General features: G+C 40.4%; 1 long non-coding RNA gene across 1 annotated transcript in view; it reads right to left on the bottom strand.

Annotated features, from left to right (window-relative positions):
- The window catches only part of LOC147691964 (uncharacterized), a 158,979-nt gene that overhangs the window by 113,868 nt on the left and 30,155 nt on the right, over positions 1 to 14,956 (bottom strand). Inside the window, exons 8-10 of the long non-coding RNA XR_015299979.1 lie at positions 12,406 to 12,496; positions 6,592 to 6,682; positions 948 to 1,038 (exon numbers count right to left, since the gene is read on the bottom strand). This is a non-coding gene — a long non-coding RNA (uncharacterized LOC147691964). The remainder of the gene's footprint in view (positions 1 to 947; positions 1,039 to 6,591; positions 6,683 to 12,405; positions 12,497 to 14,956) is intronic.

The following is a 14,956-nucleotide window of genomic DNA, read 5'->3' as shown; positions in this document are numbered from 1 at the left end:
CAGAGCCTTAGTGTTGGAATCTTCTATCGCCAATCCAGTATGGCCTTACTGGACAGCTGTGAAGATTCACTTCAATGTATGCACCCTCGTCAACACCCTGCAAGTGGCTGATCTCACAAGGTGGTAATTAAAGTGCAACGTAGTCAACTGTAAGAGATGGTGTACTTTACAATGCCCGTCTCCAAAGTCAAGGTTGTCAAAAAGGTTCTCAAAAAGTATATATTTATTACAATCGAAGTCTATGGCGGAGAACCCCTGGGATTCCCGGTCCTCGATGTCACCATTCTGGTAAGCATTGCATAAATTCCTCTGGTGGAGACTCACGGGTAAAGTCCCCTGAGAGGAGCTCAATATGCTTTGCATCCCCACCAGTTACAGGGGTACACTACATCGGTATTCCCACTCCCAAAATTACCAATACAATGGGATCCGCAATTTGGGATACAGGAATATGGCAGAATTACAAACTGTACCCTGAAACTCCCCTGAAGTATTGGTAATTACTGTGGTGCTGGGAAATAGTGTTTGATGACCTTTGATAATACCCCATTTTCCACCCTTCCATACACCAGATTTCAACAGCCTTTACCACGTGAAATGTCTGGGTGTAGGAGTGCTGCAGAGATGCTGTATTCCTTGTCCTTTGGATTTTCCAAAACAGTATTTCAGGCCGAAACAGGAATCACACTAAACTCATAAAGGAGGCCAACGTTTTTACTCATTTAATAAAGAGACTGGGTCCAATATTAGGATTATATAATGTGAATTGGGTTGGTAACAACTGTTACATTCAGAGAATGCTTTCTTTTTCTACTCTACATTGAACATGCAGAAAGAAAAATAACATCTTACTATTCAGTAAGGCAGGTTTACTTTCAGATGGTGTCAAGCAATGTGAATGTGATCCCAAATGCTAGAATACCATACAATGCAAACTTCTAAAGTACCTTCCTGTACGTAGGTCCTTAGTCCTTTCTCTTCCATCTGCACTGCTGTTCAGTGGGAAACCGTGCTTCTCAAGCAGGTCAGAAACTGCTCCTGAAAAAAGACAAGCACATGCTTTAGACGTGAACGGAGGCCTCTCAGTCAATTTCCTGTTCGCCTTCACAAAAGGTTTTGATCATTATGACACAGGCGCAGAGTCTGGGGCAAAAAATTACCTGCTTGAAACAAACCTTTTACATTGAAGGGAATTCGATTTGTGAACATTCGATTCCACAGTTTTTAACTCTGCCTGTGCCACAGCACAGGGACATAAACAAAAAGATTTTCCTTTCTGTGCAAACCGCTACTATTAGACTCTAAACCTAATCATACATTTAAAGTGGAACCTGAAATATATACCTCAACACAAAACTATTAAAATATTTGTTTCGATTTTATTAAAAACTGACAGTTTAATGCCAAAATGTCATGATCATTATACACATACAATACAAGATACAAATGTAAAAAAAAATTCTTATTACATACAATACAAAATATACATATCAATCAATGGTAAAGTAGTCCTTTTGTCGACGCGTTTCGGTGTCTTGATCTTATTTTGTGAACACCTTCCTCAGGACAGGTAAGTAAAATCTAAAAACATTTCAAATTTAAAGAAGCATATATCTTTAATTCTTCTAGTTATCCTTAGACTTGAACCATTTATTGCCTTTAGGTTATTCTTTTAGAATGTTCAATGGGGCATGGACGTGTTTGTCTCACGCAAGGTTTATTTCAAGCTATAGGGGTCATCCTTCTCTGATTTAGATGCTCTTGGAGTTTTCAATTCTCCTTCTAAGTTTTATTCCGGACGTTCTTTATTCCGGTTATACCACCATGCAATTATGGATATGCATTAGTAGAAGTACCCCTTGCGTATGGTGAAACAGCGTCCTCATCGGCCTCCTTCCGTCTTCTTACACAGCACAGGGAGACACACCTTATACTCTAGATGCAGGGAATATTTATGGATGAAACTGGATTATAAAAAAATAAATTAACGAGGAGATAAGTTTGGACCCGCTGGAACAGGGAAAATATGGACAAGTTCCACTTCATCCCTTATAAGGAGATCACCAGCTTTGCTGGAGTAAATGTTACATTTGTGCAAACAGCATTTACACAGTTCACAATTTGCCCCCAGGATGTAAGGCATGTTGTAACCGGAGCTCATGCCCCATAAACACTCAGCACACAATGAAATCTGGGGTAAACCTCTCACATTAGTTATCTGAAGGGTAGTCATAATTCCTAAGCGCTCTAGGTATTGTGTGACACTTTAGGCCAAACCTAAGGTTGTACACCACAGCACTTTAAAATGAAGGACCTGTTGTGGATGTCAGACATATCATCGATATACGTGGGGGCCTTGGGCTGCGAAATCTCTGTAAAAAAATGTATATTTAGTGGGATGAATATTCAACGTGACAATGTGAAACAAGCACTGGCAAAGCCATTAGGTCTGGCATTGTCCAACAGCTTTTTGTAAAATCTTGTTTTGCTATGATTTTTGCAAATATTTGATGTTCGGTAAGCTGCTGTGTATTCATCAATCTAAGAAAAAAAACCTTGATTAAAGGCAAATATATTTTTGGTCTAAAAAAAACACATTACCATGTTACTCGCTGGCACTGAAGGGAACTACTTTCTGTATGGCTGTGATTCCTTTGTGAAAGGGCAGCATGCTGTAACTCATAGTGAAGTCAGACAATAGCTGGAGCATTGCCCCTTGATTTATGCTTGAGTGGATTGTAGAAAAATTTGAATGATACATCCACAGACAAATGGATGAAATATGGCTAAAACACCCTAAAAGTAACTACGTCAAACACATCATTTTTGTAAAAATAAAAGGATTTGGGTAACACAAACCTTAAAATGGAAATCGTTCAGCCGAGTGAGGTAATCAGGGAGAGCGAGAAAGAAAGGAGTGGTAGAAAAAGGAAGGAAAGAAGAAAGAACAAGGAAGTGAAGAAAAAGGAAGGAAAAGGAAAAAAGGAAAGAAGATAAATATAGAACTGAAAAAAGAAAGCAAATAAAGAAAAGAAGAAATGGAGGAACAAAATAAGAAAATATATAGAGGAAATAAAAAGAAAGGATAAAAGAACGAAGAAAAGAGGGAAAGCAAGAATAAGGGAAGGAATAAAAGGCCAGATAGAAGGAAGGAAAGAAGAAAAACAGAAGGAAAAATAAAGGAAAGAAGGAATGGAGGAAAAATAAAGGAAAGAAAGAACAAAAGAAATGAAGAAAAGGAGAGAACAAAAATAAAAAAGTAATGAAATGAAGGAAGCAGAGAAGAAAAGGAAGGAAAGAAGGAGACAGAAAGATAAAGAAGGATTACGAGAAAAAAGGAAAGAAAGAAAACAGAAAGGCAGGAAAGAATGCAAGAAAGGAAAAAATGAAAAAGTCTCAGAAATAAGGAAAGCAGGAAAGAAAGCAAGAAAGAAGGAAAGGAAAAAGGAAGGAAATAGGACAGAAAAAAATTAAAGAAAAGCAAGAAAGAAAGAATCGAAAGAAAAAAGATATAGGAAAAAAGGAAAGCAAGCAAGATTTTAGGAAAGAATGAACGAATGAATGATAGAGGTAAGAAAGAAAAGAAAGGAAAGAAGGCAAGAAAGAAAGCACAAACAAAAGAAGGAATGAAAGAAAGAAGGATACAATGGAAAGAGAGGTATAATGACAAACAAAAGAAGAAAAAAATCAGTAAGAGAAGAAAAGCAGAAAGAAAGAAAAAAGAAAAAAAACGGTGAAAAGGAAGGAAAGAAAGAAGGCAAGAAAGAAATATAGAAACAAAAAAAAGAAAGAAAGAACAAGTGCTGCCGATAAAACACAATACCATCCTGTTTTCTTTCTGGGCAACAGTTGTTGAAGAAGCACTGGTGAAATTAAGTCCCCCTAAAAGTAACTACGTCAAACACATCATTTTTGTAAAAATAAAAGGATTTGGGTAACACAAACCTAAAAATGGCAATCGTTCAGCCGAGTGAGGTAATCAGGGAGAGCGAGAAAGAAAGGAGTGGTAGAAAAAGGAAGGAAAGAAGAAAGAACAAGGAAGTGAAGAAAAAGGAAGGAAAAGAAAAAAAGGAAAGAAGATAAATATAGAACTGAAAAAAAGAAAGCCAATAAAGAAAAGAAGAAATGGAGGAACAAAATAAGAAAATATATAGAGGAAATAAAAAGAAAGGATAAAAGAACGAAGAAAAGAGGGAAAGCAAGAATAAGGGAAGGAATAAAAGGCCAGATAGAAGGAAGGAAAGAAGAAAAACGGAAGGAAAAATAAAGGAAAGAAGGAATGGAGGGAAAATAAAGGAAAGAAAGAACAAAAGAATGAAGAAAATGAGAGAAGAAAATAAAAAAGTAATGAAATGAAGGAAGCAGAGAAGAAAAGGAAGGAAAGGAGGAGACAGAAAGATAAAGAAAGAAGGAAAGAAAGAAGGAAAGAAAGAAAACAGAAAGGCAGGAAAGAATGCAAGAAAGGAAAAATGAAAAAGTCTCAGAAATAAGGAAAGCAGGAAAGAAAGCAAGAAAGAAGGAAAGGAAAAAGCAAGGAAATAGGACAGAAAAAAATTAAAGAAAAGCAAGAAAGAAAGAATGGAAAGAAAAAAGATATAGGAAAAAAGGAAAGCAAGCAAGATTTTAGGAAAGAATGAATGATAGAGGTAAGAAAGAAAAGAAAGGAAAGAAGGAAAGAAAGAAAGCACAAACAAAAGAAGGAATGAAAGAAAGAAGGATACAATGGAAAGAGAGGTAGAATGACAAACAAAAAAAGAAAAAAAGCAGTAAGAGAAGAAAAGCAGAAAGAAAGAAAAAAGAAACAAAAAAAGTGAAAAGGAAGGAAAGAAAGAAGGCAAGAAAGAAATATAGAAACAAAAAAAAGAAAGAAAGAACAAGTGCTGCCAATAAAACACAAAACCATCCTGTTTTCTTTCTGGGCAACAGTTGTTGAAGAAGCACTGGTGAAATTAAGTCCAGAATAAATGTATTCTGAAGAAATGTCCGCCAATGAATTCCCATCTATAATATTGAAGTTTTCGGTTTGTGCACTGAATGCATAGTAACATGAGGCTATCTTATTACAGAACAGTTTTCAGTGGATGCAGTCTGTTATGCTGTGAAATACCAGCAGACAGATAAACAAAGGAGACTCCAAAAGGAATTTACAACAGCATTGGCAGGGGACATGAACTAATAAAGCATGGAATATGGCCTGTTTTCAGGTCAGGCTCTAAAAACTAAAGCATAACTAAAGTCATTATAAAGCAAAAACAAGCAAAACACTGGCACTGAAGGGAACTACCATGTGTGTGGGTATGCTCGCTGTAACAGAGCAAAATGCAGACACTAAAAGTTAAAATATCCAGTGGCTGAAGTAGGCTGACCCACTGCACCACGCTGCATGCTGTAGTGGGCGTAAGAAAGATATGAATAACAACAGAACAATGGACGAAGAAAGGTGGCTAAAACCCCCTTAAGTAAATGCATTATACATATCCTTTTAGTAAAATCAAAAGATCTTGGCTAACACCAAACCTAAAATTGCAGCCAGAGTCCAATTCATTAAATTAGAACCAGAAACAAACAACGCCTTAGCAGTGACATTTCATGCAACAAACGTTCACAATGCTTCAATTTGCCATTTGACCTTTAATGACACACAGAGCCTTACTGTTGGAATCTTTTATCGCCAATCCAGTATGGCCTTACTGGACAGCTGTGAAGATTCCCTTTAATGTATGCACCCTCGTCAACACCCTGCAAGTGACTGATCTCACAAGGTGGTAATTAAAGTGCAACGTAGTCATGTATAAGAGACGGTGTCCTTTACAATGCCTGTCTCCAAAGTCAAGGTTGTCAAAAAGGTTCTCAAAAAGAATATATTTATTACAATCGAAGTCTATGGCGGAGAACCCCTGGGATACCCGGTCCTCGATTTCACCATTCTGGTAAGCATTGCATGCTTTCCTCTGGTGGAGACTCACCTGTAAAGTCCCCTGAGAGAAGCTCAATATGCTTTGCATCCCCACCAGTTACAGGGGGACACTACATCGGTATTCCCACTCCCAAAATTACCAATACCATGGGGACCGCAATTTAGGATACAGGAATACCGCAGAATTACAAACTGTACCCTGAGACTCCCCTGAAGAATTGGTAATTACTGTGGTGCTGTGAAATATAGTGTTTTACGACCTCTGATAATTCCCCATTTCCACCCTTCCATACACCAAATTTCACCAGCGTTTACCTCGTGAAATGTCTGGGTGTAGGAGTGCTGCAGAGATGCTGTATTCCTCGTCCCTTGCATTATCCAAAACAGTGTTTCAGGCCGAAACAGGAATCACACTGAACTCATAAAGGAGGCCAAAGTGTTCACTCATTTAACGAAGAAACTAGGTCCCATATTAAAATGATATGATGTGAGTGGGGTTGGTAACAACTGCTACATTCAGGGAATGCTTTTTTTATTTAACTCTACATTGAACATGCAGAAAGAAAGGTAACGTTATACGATTTACTAAGGCAGGTTTACTTTCACATGGTGTCAAGCAGGGTGAATGTGATCCCAAATGCTACAATACGATACAATGCAGACATCTAAAGTACCTTTTTGTACGAAGGTCCTTAGTCCTTTCTCTTCCACCTGCACTGCTGTTCGGTGGGAAACCGTGCTTCTCAAGCAGGTCAGAAACTGCTCCTGAAAAAAGACAAGCACATGCTTTAGACGCGACTGGAGGCCTCTCAGTCTGTGTTATCACTTTCCTCTTCGCCTTCACAAAAGGTTTTGATCATTATGACACTGGCGCAGAGACCAGGGCACAAAACAAGTGACAGACATGCTTGAAAGAAACTTTTTAGATTGAAGGGAATTCGATGTGTGAACATTCGATTCCACAGTTTTTAACTCTGTCTGTGCCACAGCACAGGGAGACACATCTTATACTCTAGACACAGGAAACATTTATGGGTGAAACTGGATTATAAAAAAAATAATTAATGAGGACATAAGTTTGGACACAATACAACAGGGAAAACATGGGCAAGTTCCACTTCATCCCTTATTAGATCAACAGCTTTGCTGGAGTAAACTCATAGTGAAGTCAGCCAATAGCTGGAATATTGCCCCTTGATGTATGCTTGAGTGGGGAGTGCAAAAATGTGAATTATACAACCACACACGAATGGATGAATTGTGACTAAAACAAACTAAAAGTAAGTACGTCACACACATAATTTTTGTAAAAACAAAAGGTTTTGCGTAACACAAACCTAAAAATGGCAATCGTTCTGCCGAGTGAGGGAGAGAGAGAAAGAAAGGAGTGGTAGAAAAAGGAAGGACAGAAGAAAGAATAAGGAAGTCCAGAAAAAGGAATTAAAAGAAGAAAGAAGATAAATATAGAAATGAAAAAAAGAAAGAAAGAAAATAAAGTAAAGAAGAAATGGACAAAGAAAATAAGAAAATAGCAGAGGAAATCAAAAGGAAGAAGAAAAGAACGAAGAAAGGAAAAAAAGTAAGAAAAAGGGAAGGAATGAAAGGCCAGATAGAAGGAAGTAAAGAAGACAAGAAGGATTAATAAGGGAGGATAAATAAAGGAAAGAAAGAACAAAAGAAATGAAGAAAAGGAGAGAAGTAAAGAACAAGCATTTACAATGCAATGGTCTCGGCATTGTTAAAGTTGGAGCTATTGGCAATGCTCATGACATTATTTTTATTTATGTTTTTGTTTTTAAAATATAAATAAATGGCATTGTCATTTACCATGCCAATAGCTTAATGGCTCGCAAATGCGAGACCTATTGCATTTGCACTCACAGAGCCACACACACAAAGCCACCCACCCACACATAGAGAGCCACCCACAGTCATTCACATAGAGCCACCCACCCACACACAGAGCCACACACTCACAGAGCCACCCACCCACACACAGAGCCCCCCACCCACACACAAGGCCACCCACACACACACATAGCCACCCACACACACACAGAGCCACCCACACACACAGAGCCACCTACAAAAAAAGCTACCCACAGAGCCACACACACACAGAGCCACACACAAAGACAGAGCCACCCACACACAGACAGAGCCACACAGAGACAGAGCCATCCACACACAGAGCCACACACACAGAGCCACACACACACAGACAGAGCCACACACAGCCACCCACACACACACCGAGCCAACAACACATACACAGAGCCACCCACACACACAGAGCCACACACACAGAGCTACCCACACACACAGAGCCACCCACACACACATACAGAGCCACCCACACAGAGCCACCCACACACACACACACACACACACACACCGAGCCACCCTCACACACACCGAGCCACCCACACACACACAGAGCCACCCACACACACACAGAGTCACCCACACACACAGAGCCCCCCACACACACATACAGAGCCACCCACAGAGAGCCACCCACACAGAGCCACTCACACACAGACCCACACACACACACACCGAGCCACCCACACACACACAGAGCCACTCACAAACACACAGAACCTCCCACACACACAGAGCCACCCACCCACACACAGAGCCACCCACACACACTTACAGAGCCACCCACACAGAGCCACCCACACACACACACAGAGCCACCCACACACACAAGCGAGTGGAGGGGGGTGTTAAGGTTGGCAGAGGGCACAGAAAGGACAGAGGTTACTGGCACCCATGCTCCAGGCGATTGTGGCGGATGCTAGTGTTGGCAGAGGGCACAGAAAGGACAGGGGTGACTGGCACGAGTGGTGGAGGGAGGATGCTAGGGTTGGAAGAGGGCACAGATGACATTAAGGGGATGTACGTGTGCGGCTGGGTATGTGGGACTCGGCCTGGTGACTCTGCCAATGACCAGCCCCCTCCGGCCTCCCTCGTGCCACAGTTAGCAGGCACACACTCTCCTTCCGTCCTCCCCCCACGGCGGCGCCCTCAGCGGTGACAGTGTTAACGCGCAGAGGCCATAAGGAAAGGCCTGGAAAGCCGAGCCCCGGCGTGTTGCGGCACAGCAGGCCCCGCTTTATTTATAACCACAGGAACATTTGAAATATGTGTGCACGCTGCTTCCTCGCACCCCCTCCTGCTGCGCTCCAGAACGCAGCACTGGACCCAAAACAACAAACACACCAGCAGAGCTGCAGCAGTCCGCGGGCACACCTATGCACGAGTCCTGGCACAGCGTGCACACCTATGCACAAGTACCAGCACAGCGTGCACACCTCTGCACAAGTACCAGCACAGCGGGCACACCTATGCACGAGTAGGGGCACCGCGTGCACTGTAGGAGCCTGCGTGCACTGTAGGAGCCCGCGTGCACACCTCTGGGGACTTCACCCGTGGACTTCCTGCCTCGAGGTAAGGAAGGGTTGGTAAATCTACAATAAAGTTTTAAACGTGGCAGCGCATTGCAGATTTTAAGACCCTCACCTGCACGTTTCAGAACCTCCTTAAGTTACTTGTGGCTGAGACGAGCGACACTGCACACTGATTGAAGCAACACGTGGGGCGCCTTGAAGTTACGATTCTGCTTTCTAGGTGCTTCATGGCTTTAGATGCTGTTTCCCGACTAGCTGCTGGTACAATGCCTTGCGTAATGGTATCAGAGATTTTAGATTCCTCACAAAATTAAAATGGCTTTCCTTAGATTAATAAAGTGCATAATATTATAGTGAGACTATAGGAAGCGAATGTGAAGGGGGTTTGATTCAAAGTCATTTGCACATGCATATCTAACTATCTGACCACTAAAAAGGCAACTTTCAAGACAGAAGGACAGAAGGCCCGACTCACAGATCAAAGCGACCTCATGCCACGCCACGTCTACCACTGAATGCTCCTTAACGAGTGAACATCACGTGAGGGATACGGGTCTGCTCACGCTGCCTGCACGTGCCGGTCGGCCCTCTGATTGGTTAATAAGGAACACCAATCAGAGAGCCGACATGCACGTGCAGGCCTTGTGATGAGGGGCGTGCTCTCTACCCATGACGTCAGGTAGAGAAAGTACAGCAAAAACACACCCCTCTAGCTCAAAAAGACGGGGCTTGAACGGAGTGACGCCCCTCTCCTCCAATGGTTCAAGCCCCCTATACTGTAAACATAAATTCTCGGCTGCGCGACACTGCTGCGCAGTGCACGCTAGGCCGAGACCTAAAAAAGTAACGAAATGAAGGAAGCAGAGAAGAAAACGAAGGAAAGAAGGAGACAGAAATAGAAAGAAAGACTATGATAAAGAAGGAAAGAAAGAAAACGGAAAGGCAGGTAAGAATGCAAGAAAGGAAAAAATGAAAAAATCTCAGAAAGAAAGAAAATAGGAAAGAAAGCAAGACAGAAGGAAGGCAAACAGGAAGGGAATAACACAGGAAAGAAAGGCAAGAAAGAAAGAGAAGAATGAAAAAAGAAGATATAGGAAAAAAGGAAAGCACACAAGCATTTAGGAAAGGATGAATGAATGAAAGAGGAAATAAAGGAAAGAAAGCACAAACAAAAGAAGGAAATAAAGAATGAAAGAAAGGAGGATACAATGGAAAGAGGTAGAATGACAAAGGAACAAAAGAAGAAAAAAGCAATAAGACAAGGAAAGTAGAAAGAAAGAAAAATGGTGAAAAGGAAGGAAAGAAAGAAGGCGAGAAAGAAAGAAAGAAATATAAAAAAGAAAGAAAAAAAAGAAAGACAGAACAAGTGCTACCAATAAAACACAATAAAGTCCTGTTTTCATTCTGGGCAACGGTTGTTGAAGAACCACTGGTGAAATTAGGTCCAGAATAAATGTGTTCTGAAGAATTGTCCGCTTATGAATTCCCATCTATAATATTGAGGTTTTCGGTTTGTATACTGCATGCATAGTAAAAAGAGGCTATCTTATATTTCCAATGGATGCAATCTGTTATGCTGTGAAATACCACCAGTCAGATAAACAAAGGAGACGCTAAAAGGAATTTACAACAGCATTGGCAGGAGACCGGAACTAATAAAGCATGGAATATGGCCTGTTTTCAGGTCAGGTTCTAAAAACTAAAACATACCTAAAGTTATTATACAGCAAAAACAAGCAAAACACTGGCACTGAAGGGAACTACCTTGTGTGTGGGTATGCTCGCTGTGACAGAGCAAAATGCAGACACTCAAAGTTGAAATAGCCAGTGGCTGAAGTAGGCTGACCGACTGCCCCACGCTGCATGCCATAGTGTGGGTATGCAAGACATGAATGACAACAGAACAATGGACCAAGAAAGGTGGCAGAAAACCTCTTTAGGAAAATACATTATACATATCCTTTTAGTAAAATGAAAAGGTTTTGGCTAACACCAACCCTAAAATTGCAGCCAGAGTCCAATTCATGAAAAAAGGACCAGAAACGAACAACACCTTAGCTTTGACATTTCATGAAACAAACGTTCACAATGCTTCAATTTGTCATTTGACCTTTAATAACACACAGAGCCTTAGTGTCGGAATATTTTATCGCCAATCCAGTATGGCCTTACCGGACAGCTGTGAAGATTCACTTCAATGTATGCACCCTCGTCAACACCCTGCAAGTGGCTGATCTCACAAGGTGGTAATTAAAGTGCAACGTAGTCATGTGTAAGAGATGGTGTACTTTACAATGCCCGTCTCCAAAGTCAAGGTTGTCAAAAAGGTTCTCAAAAAGTATATATTTATTACAATCGAAGTCTATGGCGGAGAACCCCTGGGATTCCCGGTCCTCGATTTCACCATTCTGGTAAGCATTGCATGAATTCCTCTGGTGGAGACTCACCGGTAAAGTCCCCTGAGAGGAGCTCAATATGCTTTGCATCCCCACCAGTTACAGGGGTACACTACATCGGTATTCCCACTCCCAAAATTACCAATACAATGGGATCCGCAATTTGGGATACAGGAATATGGCAGAATTACAAACTGTACACTGAAACTCCCTTGAAGTATTGGTAATTACTGTGGTGCTGGGAAATACAGTGTTTGATGACCTTTGATAATACCCCATTTTCCACCCTTCCATACACCAGATTTCAACAGCCTTTACCACGTGAAATGTCTGGGTGTAGGAGTGCTGCAGAGATGCTGTATTCCTTGTCCTTTGGATTTTCCAAAACAGTGTTTCAGGCCGAAACAGGAATCACACTAAACTCATAAAGGAGGCCAACGTTTTTACTCATTTAATAAAGAGACTGGGTCCAATATTAGGATTATATAATGTGAATTGGGTTGGTAACAACTGTTACATTCAGAGAATGCTTTCTTTTTTTACTCTACATTGAACATGCAGAAAGAAAAATAACATCTTACTATTCAGTAAGGCAGGTTTACTTTCAGATGGTGTCAAGCAGTGTGAATGTGATCCCAAATGCTACAATACCATACAATGCAAACTTCTAAAGTACCTTCCTGTACGTAGGTCCTTAGTCCTTTCTCTTCCATCTGCACTGCTGTTCAGTGTGAAACCGTGCTTCTCAAGCAGGTCAGAAACTGCTCCTGAAAAAAGACAAGCACATGCTTTAGACGTGAACGGAGGCCTCTCAGTCAATTTCCTGTTCGCCTTCACAAAAGGTTTTGATCATTATGACACAGGCGCAGAGTCTGGGGCAAAAAAGTACCTGCTTGAAACAAACCTTTTACATTGAAGGGAATTCGATTGGTGATCATTCGATTCCACAGTTTTTAACTCTGCCTGTGCCACAGCACAGGGAGACACACCTTATACTCTAAATGCAGGAAATATTTATGGATGAAACTGGATTATAAAAAACATAAATTAACGAGGAGATAAGTTTGGACCCGCTGGAACAGGGAAAATATGGGCAAGTTCCACTTCATCCCTTATAAGGAGATCACCAGCTTTGCTGGAGTAAATGTTACATTTGTGCAAACAGCATTTACACAGTTCACAATTTGCCCCCAGGATGTAAGGCATGTTGTAACCGGAGCTCATGCCCCATAAACACTCAGCACACAATGAAATCTGGGGTAAACCTCTCACATTAGTTATCTGAAGGGCAGTCATAATACCTAAGCGCTCTAGGTATTGTGTGACACTTTAGGCCAAACCTAAGGTTGTACACCGCAGCACTTTAAAATGAAGGACCTGTTGTGGATGTCAGACATATCATCGATATACGTGGGGGCCTTGGGCTGCGAAATCTCTGTAGAAAAATGTATATTTAGTGGGATGAATATTCAACGTGACAATGTGAAACAAGCACTGGCAAAGCCATTAGGTCTGGCATTGTCCTACAGCTTTTTGTCAAATCTTGTTTTGCTATGATTTTTGCAAAGATTTGTTGTTCGGGAAGCTGCTGTGTATTAATCAATCTAAGAAAAAAAACCTTGACTAAAGGCAAATATATTTTTGGTCTAAAAAAGACACATTACCATGTTACTCGCTGGCATTGAAGGGAACTACTTTCTGTATGGCTGTGATTCCTTTGTGAAAGGGCAGCATGCTGTAACTCATAGTGAAGTCAGACAATAGCTGGAGCATTGCCCCTTGATTTATGCTTGAGTGGATTGTAGAAAAATTTGAATGATACATCCACAGACAAATGGATGAAATATGGCTAAAACTCCCTAAAAGTAACTACGTCAAACACATCATTTTTGTAAAAATAAAAGGATTTGGGTAACACAAACCTAAAAATGGCAATCGTTCAGCCGAGTGAGGTAATCAGGCAGAGCGAGAAAGAAAGGAGTGGTAGAAAAAGGAAGGAAAGAAGAAAGAACAAGGAAGTGAAGAAAAAGGAAGGAAAAGAAAAAAAGGAAAGAAGATAAATATAGAACTGAAAAAAAGAAAGCAAATAAAGAAAAGAAGAAATGGAGGAACAAAATAAGAAAATATATAGAGGAAATAAAAAGAAAGGATAAAAGAACGAAGAAAAGAGGGAAAGCAAGAATAAGGGAAGGAATAAAAGGCCAGATAGAAGGAAGGAAAGAAGAAAAACGGAAGGAAAAATAAAGGAAAGAAGGAATGGAGGGAAAATAAAGGAAAGAAAGAACAAAAGAATGAAGAAAATGAGAGAAGAAAATAAAAAAGTAATGAAATGAAGGAAGCAGAGAAGAAAAGGAAGGAAAGGAGGAGACAGAAAGATAAAGAAAGATTACGAGATAGAAGGAAAGAAAGAAAACAGAAAGGCAGGAAAGAATGCAAGAAAGGAAAAATGAAAAAGTCTCAGAAATAAGGAAAGCAGGAAAGAAAGCAAAAAGAAGGAAAGGAAAAAGGAAGGAAATAGGACAGAAAATTTTTTAAAGAAAAGCAAGAAAGAAAGAATGGAAAGAAAAAAGATATAGGAAAAAAGGAAAGCAAGCAAGATTTTATGAAAGAATGAATGAATGAATGATAGAGGTAAGAAAGAAAAGAAAGGAAAGAAGGAAAGAAAGAAAGCACAAACAAAAGAAGGAATGAAAGAAAGAAGAATACAATGGAAAGAGAGGTAGAATGACAAACAAAAAAAGAAAAAAAGCAGTAAGAGAAGAAAAGCAGAAAGAAAGAAAAAAGAAAAAAAAAAGTGAAAAGGAAGGAAAGAAAGAAGGCAAGAAAGAAATATAGAAACAAAAAAAAGAAAGAAAGAACAAGTGCTGCCAATAAAACACAAAACCATCCTGTTTTCTTTCTGGGCAACAGTTGTTGAAGAAGCACTGGTGAAATTAAGTCCAGAATAAATGTATTCTGAAGAAATGTCCGCTAATGAATTCCCATCTATAATATTGAAGTTTTCGGTTTGTGCACTGAATGCATAGTAACATGAGGCTATCTTATTACAGAACAGTTTTCAGTGGATGCAGTCTGTTATGCTGTGAAATACCAGCAAATGAATTTGGAAGGGCAACTGCACTCTTTTAGATCAGTTTTAGAGCATTAAATCGGTATGTGTGCTGTGTTGGTATATAGCCTGCAAACTATGACTTGTGAAGTATTTTAGGCCTGGTTGAGAACCAGGA

The sequence above is a fragment of the Lissotriton vulgaris genome, chromosome 9 (genome assembly GCF_964263255.1).
Source record: "Lissotriton vulgaris chromosome 9, aLisVul1.2, whole genome shotgun sequence".
Classification (NCBI taxonomy): Eukaryota; Metazoa; Chordata; class Amphibia; order Caudata; family Salamandridae; genus Lissotriton; species Lissotriton vulgaris.
Note: the sequence above shows the minus strand (reverse complement) of the source record. Positions and strands in the feature narration are given on the sequence as shown.